We start from the raw sequence: 10,803 nt of genomic DNA on the forward strand, positions 1-10,803 counted from the left end.
GAGGAACAACACCTTATATTCCGTCTGGGCAGCCTCCAACCTGATGGCATGAACATCGAGTTCTCTAACTTCCGCTAGGCCCCACCTCCCCCTCGTACCACATCTGTTACTTATTTTTATGCACACATTCTTTCTCTCACTCTCCTTTTTCTCCCTCTGTCCCTCTGAATATACCTCTTGCCCATCCTCTGGGTCCCCCCCCCCGTCTTTCTTCCCGGACCTCCTGTCCCATGATCCTCTCGTATCCCCTTTTGCCAATCACCTGTCCAGCTCTTGGCTCTATCCCTCCCCCTCCTGTCTTCTCCTATCATTTTGGATCTCCCCCTCCCCCTCCAACTTTCAAATCCCTTACTCACACTTCCTTCAGTTAGTCCCGACGAAGGGTCTCAGCCTGAAACGTCGACTACACCTCTTCCTACAGATGCTGCCTGGCCTGCTGCGTTCACCAGCAACTTTGATGTGTGTTGCAGTATATTTAAAAAGTAGATCGACAGGTTCTTGATTGGTAAGGGCATTAAAGGGTATGGAAAGAAGGAAGGAGAATGGATTTGAGACGGAAAATAAATCAGCCATGATTGAATGGTGTAGCAGACTCAATGGGTTGAGTGGCCTATCTCTCAATATCTCTTCTCATAAGGGATATTCCTATCTCTTATGGTCGTTTGATGTATGATAATTTGACAGGAACCTTGCCAACAATATTAGATGTTTTTTGTTTCTTTTTAATTAGGAAATTGGAAGACTAGTTGAAGTTGGCATGTGATCATGTATTGTGTGTTCACCTTACCTTAGTGAACCTAAATTACTTCTTTTAATGATTATTGATACATTACATCAGTTAGTAATTAAGGGTTTAGTGATGTAATGATTAACCACAATTAAGTGTTCTTTCGTCATTATGAGAATCAATTTATGAGGAGTTCCCGGGGGAATTGGGGAACAGATGATGATATTCCTTTGTTTAAGAAGGGTAGCAGAGACAAACCTGGAAATTATAGCTTGGTGAGCCTTACACCTGTAGTTTAAAAGAAAATGGAAGAAAATTCTTATGGATTTCACCTCTCTCATCTGAAAGGCATAGTCATTAGGAATAGTCAGCATGGCTTTGTGTAGAGGTAGCTCATATCTTGCAAACTTGATTGAGTATTTTCAAAGTTCAGTGCAAAGTACATATATGTCACCATCTACAATCCCGAGGTTGATTTTCTTGCAGGAATACTCAATAAATCAATAATAGAATAGTAACCATAACAGAATCAATGAAGGACCATACCAACCTGGATGTTCAAATAGTGTGCAGAAGGCAACAAACTATGCAAATACAAAGAGAAATAAATAATAATAATTAATTAATAAGGAATAAAGATCGAGGACATGAGATGAAAAGTCCTTGAAAACGAGTCCATAGGTTGTCTCTACATTTCAATGATGGGGCAAATGAAGTTGAGTGAAGTTGGTTCAAGAAGCTGGTGGGGTGAGTCCTGAGGGCCCTGTACCTTCTTCCTGATGGCAACAGTGAATAACGAGCATATCCTGGGTGGTGGGGGTCCCCTATGACGGATGCTGCTTTCCTGTGACAACGCTCCGTGTAGATGTGCTCAATAATGGGGAGGGGTTGGACTAGTAGGATTTTACATTTAAGGGGATTGGTGTTTCCATATCAGGCTGTGATGCAGCCAGTCAATATACTCCCCACTGCACATCCATAGAAGTTTGTCAAAGTTTTTGATGACGTGCCGAATCTTTGCAAAACTCCTCAGAAGGTAGAGGCACTGCTGTTCTTTCTTCATAATTGCACTTGCACGCTGGGCCCATGACAGTTCCTCTGAAATAATAACACTGATGAATTTAAAGTTGCTGACCCTCTCCTCTAATCCTCCAATGAGGTCTGGCTCATGGACCCCTAGTTTCCTTCTGCTGAAGTCAATAATCAGCTCCTTGGTCTTGCTGACTTTGAGTATGAGTTTGTTGTTGTGGCACCGTTTAGCCAGATTTTCAATCTCCCTCCTGTATGCTGATTCATCACCACCTTTGACTCAACCAACAAAGGTAGTGTCATCAGCAAACTTGAATATGAATATTTTGAGGAGGTGACAAAGATGACTGAAGAGGACAGGACAGTGGCTGCTCTATGTATATATGGACTTTTGTAAAGCTTTAGACAAAGTCTCCAATGGTAGGCTGATCCAGAAGAATAAGACAGATGGGATCCATGGAGACTTGCCTGCTTGGATTCAAGATAGACCTGACTATAGAAGACAGAGGGCCGTGGTGGAAGGCAGCCATTCTGTCTGGAGATCTGTGACCAGAGGTGTACTACAAGGATCAGTGCAGGGATCTCGGTTGTTTGTGAAACATGTTAATGATTCGGATATAAATGTAGGTGGGTTTATTAGTAAGCTTTCAGATGACACAAAAGTTGTGAATAGTGAGGAAGGTTGTCGAAGGTTTCGATAGAATATAGTTAGAAATGTGGGCAGAGAAATGGCAGCTGGAGTTTAATGTGGACAAGTATAAGGTGTTGCACTTTGGGAGGTCAAATCTAAAAGGAAAGTACACAGTAAAGGGTAGCCGCTACTAGTAGTGGTTAGTTTGGCGCTATTACAGCTCAGGGCATTGGAGTTCAATTCTGGCTTCCTTTGTAAGCGATTTTGTATGTTTTTTCCTGTGTGTGTGTTACCAGGTGCTCCAGTTTCCTCCCACATTCCCAAAATGCACTGGTTAGTAAGTTAATCGGTCACTGTAAATTGTCCCGTGATTAGGCTGGGCTTAAATTAGGAGTTGCTGGCAGCACGCCTGGAAGGGCCTATTCCACACTGTATCTCAACGAATAAATAAATAAATAAACGACAATTGATTTGGGGTGCAACGACATTGCCCTAAGGAAGTGACAAGAAAAGCAGATAGGTTGGTAAAGAAGGCTTATGACGTACTTTCTTCATCGCCTGGGGTGCTGAGTAATGGAATTTTTAAATTATTTTCACATATACCAACATACAGGGAGAAGTTTGTCTTGCATCCTGTGTATACAGATCAAATTATTACACAGTGCATTGAGCTAGAATAACAATGCAGAATAAATTTCAAAAGCTACTGAAAGCCTGCAGTGCAGGTAATTGATAAGGTGCAGGACCATAATGAGGTAGATTGATCTATCTTATTGTACAGTAGGTCTATTTAAGAGTCCAATATCATGTTGCAACTGTATAAAATTTTGCTTAGATGCCATTTGGAGATCTGTGTGCAGTTCCAGTTGTTGCATTATAGGAAAGATGTGGAGAATTTGGACAGGTTGGATAAATTGGTTTGCTCTCTCTGGTACCTTGGAAGATGAGAGGTGACCTGACAGATAAAATTAGGAGAGGCCTAGAAAGGTAGATGCTCAGAATCTCTTTCCTAGGGTGAAAATATTAAATATTGGATGGCAAAACTTTATGATGAGAGGGAGGATATTTTTAAAGGAGAGTTACAAGGCACTTTTTTTTTTTACACAGAGCGTAGTAGATGCCTGGAATGTGCTGCCAGGGGAGCTGGTGAAAATGGACATAATAGTAACATTTAAGTGGCATCTGGATAAGTATATAAACAGGCATTAAATGAAGAGAGATAGGCCACGTGCAGGGAGAAGGGATTCGTGTGGACCGGCATCAGTGCAGAGACAATAGATTGAAAGGACTGTTCTGTGTTTTGTTTTCAAATTGTTCAAGATATTTAATGTAATTTACAAAATTGGTCAGAAATGTTTAAATGAATAAAAATAATGGGAGGTAACAAAATAGATCGTAGGATTTTTTGGTACTAAACAAATTAAAGTAAGAAAGTATGATGAACCTACAGCTTAAGTAACAAATGAATATGTATTTGCATCTTATTATACATGTGAGGGTACAAGCTGGATTAATAGAGATGATGTTGAGATACATCCTAGGACACACCTCCAGTGATGTAACATGGGGTCAATGGGTCTTTCAACATCAGACACTCTTGCCCAGGCAGCCCAGCTGAGGTCGACCAGGCTGTGGCTTGTGCTCAGCAACATTGGTCCATGGGTCACTCTTCCTGATCCATAGCCACTTGGAGGCTCACTCAGCATCTTCTGTGATGATCCTGATGGCTCTTTTCTTTGCAGTTCCCGTAATGCCAAGGAGAGAGTAAGTTCTGGGCAGAGAGCAACCAGCAAAACCTCCGCACCGCACCTCTATAAGCTCGCATCGTGCCCACCACTCCTGCCTCTGGCACAGCTCTACCATCTCCTGGTATTTGGCTTTCTTACATTCAAATGCTTCCTCAATCCGGCCTTCCCAAGGAATCATTAGTTCTACCATGACCACCTGCTTTGAGGTTTCTGACAGAATGACCATGTCAAGCCTCTGTGATGATGATGCGATGAAGTCAGTGAATTTTAATTGCTTGACAAGATCAACTTTCGGTTGCCTGTCAGGTGCCGCTGCGAGCAAGCAGGAACTATGCTGGAATTGTCTACTTGCTGGTCAAAGGATAGTTGAGATTAATTGAACATTAACTCAGACACTTCCTGCTGAGTTGTGTGTTCCACGTTGCTGTATGATGATTTACTATAGCCTGTAAATTAACTGTTGCAATAAAATTATATTCTATTCTCAAGGTTGAGAAATGGTAAACTGTATTATTGATCAACACTTGATCTTTGTAGTGCAAGAAACCAGAAGTAGAATAATAACGCTTAGGATATAGACTGCTGAATAGGTCCTGTTGAATTCAGAAATGGGCAAATGAATTCTTTGCATGTAATTGGCATCCATAAAACACATTAATTGACCTGCCAGAACTTCTGGCACATTGTTGTCATGTAGATTAATAGCACAGATAAATTTATTGTGTATCTCTGAGAAAATATAGAAAGACCTCATCATTAACTTCCTGATTCACAACTAAGCCTCTTCTCTTGCTTGGCATTAAATCAAACATTTGCACTAAGTGTTGACTTCTTCCAATTTGCAAACATTGCAGAATTAACATGTCTGTCGATTTTTGTGTGTTTAAAGTAGACAAATGGAAGACTTTTACATCAGGCTCAGTTGCCTGTGGTATGCCTACTTCTGGACAAAAATGCTTAAAGCACAAATTCATCCTGTTAAACTAGTACGCATTGTTATTGTTACTGACTCCACTGTTGAGAAAATTAGCATTTGCTTATACTTATTAATAATTCATTATAATCATTACCGAATAATTATTAACATGATTGTTTTCAGAATAAATAGGTGCATGTTCTTGTAAAATATTATTACTACGTTAGCTTCTGGAAGATGTTTGCCATAAGCATCCAATTAAGCCTGATATTAAACCTGATTCTGATTCAGAAGCATGTAATAGATTAGTTGCTCAATTTAATACTCTAATCTCATGCTCTTTTAAAAATAAAGTTATCTGCAAATATTGTGCTGCATTTTGGGCATTGTTATCAGTACTGTTTTATCAGAGTTGAGGCATTGAGTTGTTGATACCATATGGCGCTTTTAGCAATGCCAATTTAGAGGTCATTGTGTTCACTCGCCTATAACTACTGATGAGACCGAATCCAGGCAATAGAGCAAGCTGGAATTTGAAATAACCCTTTGTTCATTAAAACTACACCAGTCTCAAGACTCAACTCAAACTCATACTCTCCAGTACGACTGTTGAAATTGCTTACTCCAGAACAATTGAGTCCTTGATTGAGACAAAGGCAATTTGTGAACATCAGCCTGGGATTGGTTTCAACTGACCACTAGCTGTTGATTGTTTTGGCTCGCTGTTAACACACACACCCTCTTGAAAATAATTACCTGCAGGATTTGAGCTGAGGGTTAATTTGGAATGGAACAATCAGTTTATGCTGACGATTAGTCCTTAGTAGTTGCAGGCTGTCGCTTTCTTGTGACATGGCTTTCAGGGAGAAGTTAGAATCACAGCACAGGATCAGGCCCTTCAGACCAGCAAGTCTGCAGTAACAATCATCATCATCAACATCATCATCAGGTGCCATGCCCAGTTTGAACTTTGACTGCCATAGCCCACACACTCCTGTTTCGGGTCAAGTAGATCAATTCATTGGTATTCAATCTCATAAATAAGATGAGGAAGGGAAAGGCAGCAGGTCCTGATGAATTAGTAATAGAACAAATTGTTGCCCTTGAAGATTATGGAACTGAAAAACTTACTGATTTAATCAATGACATTTATGAGACTGGAATAATACCAGAAGAGATGAAAAAATCAGTATTTTATCACTCTTCCCAAGAAAGTTGGAGCAATAGAATGTGAATTACATAGGACCATAAGTTTAATAAGTCACATCACCAAGATGCTTCTAAGAATTCCAAGGTGGAAATGTTATGATGAGGTTGTATAAGGCATTGGTGAGGCCGAATCTGGAGTATTGTGTTCAGTTTTGGTCACCAAATTACAGGAAGGATATAAATAAGGTTGAAAGAGTGCAGAGAAGGTTTACAAGGATGTTGCCGGGACTTGAGAAACTCAGTTACAGAGAAAGGTTGAATAGGTTAGGACTTTATTCCCTGGAGCGTAGAAGAATGAGGGGAGATTTGATAGAGGTATATAAAATTATGATGGGTATAGATAGAGTGAATGCAAGCAGGCTTTTTCCACTGAGGCAAGGAGAGAAAAAAACCAGAGGACATGGGTTAAGGGTGAGGGGGGGAAAGTTTAAAGGGAACATTAGGGGGGGGGCTTCTTCACACAGAGAGTGGTGGGAGTATGGAATAAGCTGCCAGACGAGGTGGTAAATGCGGGTTCTTTTTTAACATTTAAGAATAAATTGGACAGATACATGGATGGGAGGTGTATGGAGGGATATGGTCCGTGTGCAGGTCAGTGGGACTAGGCAGAAAATGGTTCGGCACAGCCAAGAAGGGCCAAAAGGCCTGTTTCTGTGCTGTAGTTTCTATGGTTCTATGGTTCTATGGTGGGAGGAGAAGATGGTGGCGCAATGCAGCTCGCTGTGGCCACTCCGGTGGTGATATCTGTTATCTGTCAAGTAGGATGCCGTGCACAATCCTGATTTGATGGAGATGGACATGAGAGCACGGAGGAACATCTGGTGAAACTTCTGAAATGCCTGCTTCGCTGCCGCTGCTACTGTGTGATCCAGAATCTCCGGAGGGGAATGCCCCGAGTCCACGGCTTTGCTTGTTGCTTGGCAGCTGGGGCAGGGTCAAAGCCCTCGGCAGAGGATGGCGCTCAGTGCTCGGTGTCGGAGGGCTGGTCGGAGGCTCAAAGTTTTTGGACGGACTTAGAGTCCGCTGTGGTCGGGTGCTTCCAATGTTGCTGCATCAGCAAGTTTGCGGCGCTTGGAGGTTCATGGCAGGGAGAGCTTCTCCCTTCTACCGTCTGTGTGAGATGATGAGGCTGTCGGAACTTTAAGACTTTTTTTTACCGTGCCCATAGTTTGCTGTTTATCAAATTACGGTATTGCTTTGCACTGTTGTAACTATATGTTATAATTATGTGGTTTTGTCAGTTTTAGTCTTGGTTTGTCTTGTGTTTCTGTGATATCACACTGGAGGAACATTGTTTCAATTTTTAATGCATGCATTTCTAAAAGACAATAAATGAGGACTGAGTGTCCTCATAATCTAACCTAATAATCTAATAATTTTGATGACGAGCTAAAAGTAAGATACAAGCTGAAACAGGCAAAGAACAATGTGATTTTGTGAAAGACAAAGGTACAAGAAACGCGATATTGATGTTAAGGATACTATCAGAACGAGCTATTAAAGTGCAAAAAGAATTGTTTGTTTTATCAACTACACAAAAGCATTTGATAAAGTGAAGCACAATAAATTATTTGAAATATTACAGGAAACTCTCGATCTAGATTCAAAAGACCTCCACCTAATCAGAAATCTGTACTGGGAACAAACTGCCGCTGTAAGAATAGATGGAGAAATGAGTCAGTTTACGAAAATCAAGAGAGGCGTTAGTCAGGGGTGTGTTTTCTCCCCTGATTTATTTAATGTGTACAGTGCACTAACGATACAGGACCTGTTTATCTCAGTCCTACAAAAATCCTATTTTGTTCTTGCCTTCCCATCATCTCCCCCCCGCCACCCCAATTCTACCACAGCAACCGATTAACCTACCATCTTACTACCTTTAGGGTGCAGTTGGAAACTAGAACAAACTGGCAGAAATCCACATGATCACAAGGAGAATGTTAAAATTCCTTATAACAGCACCCAAGGTGAGGATTGAACCCAGGTTCTGGAGCTCTGAGTCTATTAGCTGCGACACTGTTCCCATACAAACTGAAGTACTCAGTGTCCGTGGCCTCCTCTACTGCCTCGATGATGCCACAGTCAAGTTAGAGTATTCCGTCTGGGTAGTCTCCAACCTGATGGCATGATCATTGATTTCTCTAACGTCCAATAATTGCATTCCACGCCCCCACTACCATTCCCCCCATTCACTGCAACCAAGGAAGACCTCAGTTTGTGATGCTTGTTCGTACCACTGGACTTGGATTTCTGAGGTCAAGAGAGTGGAACTTCCCCGCAGCAATGGCTTCTCTACTTTTAAAAACTCTTACATGAGTTCCTGTCATTGTCAGACTCGATGGATAACCACCATTTGTAATTCTTACTATCTTTTCAGAGTTGTGTTCATAGGCAAAACCATAGTTCTAAAGTTCACTGGGAATCCTGAGGTTCTGTCAATTCAAACATTGCAGTTTGTCGTTTGAGAAGTTTAAATGTGGGAGCAACTACCCTCAAGACAGCAGAGGTGCATGTAATTAACTCAGTTATGTTCAAATGGCCTCAACAATTATTCAAAAGAAGAAAGCTCGATAAACTTTTAAAGAAATTTATGTTGCTCAGATCAGAGGTGGTTTTGAGTTCTAATTGGGACCGAATTTAGACTCTGGGCAGAAATATTAACCATTTTTCCCTTTAGAATATTAAACAGTAGAGCTCAGGAGCAGGCACTTCAGCCCAAGATGTTATGCAGAACTAATTAAGTTAAAGAAGCCTAACTAGACCAATCCCTTTTGCTTGCACGTGGTCCATATCTCTCCATTCACTGCAAATTCATTTGCCTACACAAAGGCCTTTTAAAGGCCTCTATTGTATTGACCCTCACCACCACCCCTGGCAGTGTATTCCAGGCACTTACCACCCTCTGTGTAAAAACTTTGCCCTGGACATCCCCTTTCAACTTTCCCTCTCGCGTCTTAAATGTGTTCCTCCTAGCATTCGAAGTTTCAACCCTGGGAGGGAGATACCAACTTCTGTCAAGTTCAGTTTATTGGTATTTAACCTTTCGCATGGATACCACCAAATGAAACAATATTTTCCTGGACCAAGGCGCAAAACACAGTTTATATAACTCACACACATAACACGTGATACTACTACAAAAAAATTAACAAATAGTAAGATGCATTTACAATACAGGTTAAAAAGGAAACAGTGTGACACTGCTGGGGTTTAATACATGATGAGACCTGGGTGGTGGCAGGGAGTTCAGTAGTCTTACAGCCTGGAGGAAGAAGCTGTTTCCCACCCTAACTGTTCTTGTCTTAATGCTACTGTACTAGGTCTGATGGTAGGGGGTCAAATTGATCGTTGGATGGATGGGAGGGATCATTGACAATGCTAATTCCCCACACGTGCAGAACTCTGGAAAGAAATATCTCTGAAGGGTGGAAGAGAGACCCTGGCGATCCTCTCAGAAGTCCTCACAATCCTTTGTAGGAATTTGTGGTCAGGTGTCTTGCAATTCCTTTACCAGACGGTGATGCAGCAAGTCAGGACACCCTCGATGGTGCTCCTGTAAAAATTGATTAGAATGAGGGAGGCGTGAGAAGAGCCTCACTTGCCTCAATGTCCTCAGGAAGTGGAGACGTTGCTGTGCTTTCTTGATCAAGAGGTGGTGTTGAGGAACCAGGTCAGATCATCCGTTACGTGCACTCCCAGAAACTTGGTGCTCCTAGCTTTCCACCCTGGAGCCATTTATACGAAGTGAGGAGTAGTCAGCCTGCACCTTCCTAAAGTCCACAGTCATCTCTTTGGTCTTGTGCAGGTTGAAACTCCAGTTGTCGTCCTCCCACCATTCTACCATCTGCTCTACCTTTCTCGGTTTTGCCATCTCATAGTCATTGTTGATGAGGCAATGAGGTTGTGTCACCAGCGAACCTAATGATTTGGTTTGAACCGGATCTAGCAGTGCAGTCATATGTCAGCAATGCGGACAGCTGTGGCCTGAGCACACAGCCCTGGTGCTCAGTATGATGGAGCTAGAGATGTTTCTGCTAACGCAGACTGACTGTGGCCTTTCTGTCAAGGAGCCCCAGATCCAGTTACGGAGAGAGGTGTTGAGACCCACCAGCTTCTGAGGGATGATTGTATTAAATGCCGAGCTGGAGTTGATAAACCACATTCTGATATTAATCCTGATTCTGATTTCTGGCACTTGGAGCACCATTTTCCGAGTTGGACAGGATGGACTGGAGTACAGAGCTCTGGCGTCATCAGGGGACTAACCTGAGTGATAAGCGAACTGGAAAGGGCCCAATGTTGCAGGAAGATGGGGTTCAATGCAATCCATAACTGGCGGCTCAAGGCACTTTATGATTGTTGCAGTCAGTGTCACTGGGTGGTTGTTGTTGAGGCAGGTTGCCATCTCTCTTTTGGGCCTTGAAGTCTGCGAGGACAGTAGACTGTCCCAGAGAGGTGTTGAAGATGTACTTTAGAACCACTGTTATCTAGACTGCACAGTCCCTCAGCCAGACCAGGTATGTTATCAAGTCCCACAGCCTGA

This window comes from Mobula birostris, chromosome 14, assembly GCF_030028105.1.
Source record: "Mobula birostris isolate sMobBir1 chromosome 14, sMobBir1.hap1, whole genome shotgun sequence".
Taxonomy (NCBI): Eukaryota; Metazoa; Chordata; class Chondrichthyes; order Myliobatiformes; family Myliobatidae; genus Mobula; species Mobula birostris.